The 1,707-nt window shown below is 51.6% G+C and overlaps 1 protein-coding gene across 1 annotated transcript in view; it reads right to left on the minus strand.

The window, feature by feature from the left end:
• slc35f3b (solute carrier family 35 member F3b) overlaps positions 1–1,707 on the minus strand; it is a 63,352-nt gene that overhangs the window by 1,240 nt on the left and 60,405 nt on the right. The window lies entirely within an intron of this gene.

Genomic DNA, 1,707 nt, shown 5'->3' on the forward strand with positions numbered 1-1,707 from the left:
CCCATACACTACCCACACACCCCCACACACACACCCACATACCCAGACACCCGTACACACCCACACAACCACGCACACCCACACAACCATGCACTCCCACTACACCCAGACACCTACAGACACCCACAGCACCACACACTACCCACACACCCAGACATCCACACCCACGTACCCACACAACCCATATACCCACACACAATACCCACACACACACACACTACCCACATACTCACACACACACACCCACACTACCCACATACCCACACACACACTACCCACACCCACACCTACACACACTCACACACACTACCCACATACCCACAAACACACACACTACCCACATACCCACAAACACACACACTACCCACATACCCACAAACACACACACCCACCCACCCACACACACCCACATACACCCACCCACCCTCACACACCCACCCACCCACACACACTCACACACACACCCACTCACCCACACACACACACCCACATACCCACCCACGCACACACACCCACATACCCACACACACATCCACTGACACACACCCACACACCCACCCACATACACACCCACCCACACACCCCCATGCACACCCACCCACATACACACACCCACATACCCACACACACACCCACTGACACACACAGACCCATACCCACACCCACATCCTCCTCCTCATCTCACCCTGTCAGGCTTATCCTTGAACCCCTTTCCCTCCCCAGTAGGTGTCTTACTTTACCCTTAGTTCCACATTCTTGCTGCTCTCTCACCATTGGATTAATTTGTGGCCACCATACATCCATGTTTAATGTTTGAACCAAAAGACATTTCGGATTCCCTGACAAGTGGAAATATTTTCTCCACATCTACCATGCCAAAGTCCTTCATCAGATTAAAGATCTGAACCAGTGATGTGTGCACCCTCTCCAAGGAGATACAGCCTGTCCAGTCTTCCCAGGTGGTTATAGAAAGAGGGTTCTTGCACCTTGTTGTGCTGTTCTTTACCTGACCATCAAGGTGAGCGAATTGCACACTGTCACATCTCAGTGGTTGGAGAAGTCCTCCTCCTGAGCATCTAGCTGCTTCACATAGGGCTACGGTTCCTCTTGTTCATTAACCAAACCCAGCAGGTAGCAGAGAAACTCTCTCTATTTATTCCCTTTCTCAGTGAAATTCCCTCTAATAGCTTCCCAGTGTCTCTCCTTACCTCTGTCCTTCTCACCTGCTACATTCAGAGGGTTGGGCACTGCCAGTGGGCTAATGCAGACACAGAGGGGTACGTCTGCCCACTGATTGCCCAGGCATGCCCAATCTCTCTAACAGGAGGCATTAAACAAAGGTGCTAATGCTGCCAGCCCTCAGCCCCTTCATCCAGGGGGCTGCTCAGAGTATTTGCCGGCTTCCGGCCCACTGACCTAACCAGGAAATCACACGTGGGACAATCCGATCCCTGTCAGACATGTCTGTGGTTGGCCACAGGAAAAATTTCACTCAAAGTTCTCATGAATGTGTAAATAGCTCAAGATGCTGAAATTAACAGCGTTTTATGCTGAAAGAACAAGATTGAGCCTAGAGAGAGAGATCGAGCCCAGAGAGAGAGAGATTGAGCCCGAGAGACAGAGAGAGGGTGAGATCGAGCCCAGAGAGAGACAGAGAGAGAGAGATGGAGCCCAGAGAGATGGAGCCCAGAGAGAGACAGAGAGAGA

The sequence above is a fragment of the Rhincodon typus genome, chromosome 5 (assembly GCF_021869965.1).
Source record: "Rhincodon typus isolate 14 chromosome 5, sRhiTyp1.1, whole genome shotgun sequence".
Taxonomy (NCBI): domain Eukaryota; kingdom Metazoa; phylum Chordata; class Chondrichthyes; order Orectolobiformes; family Rhincodontidae; genus Rhincodon; species Rhincodon typus.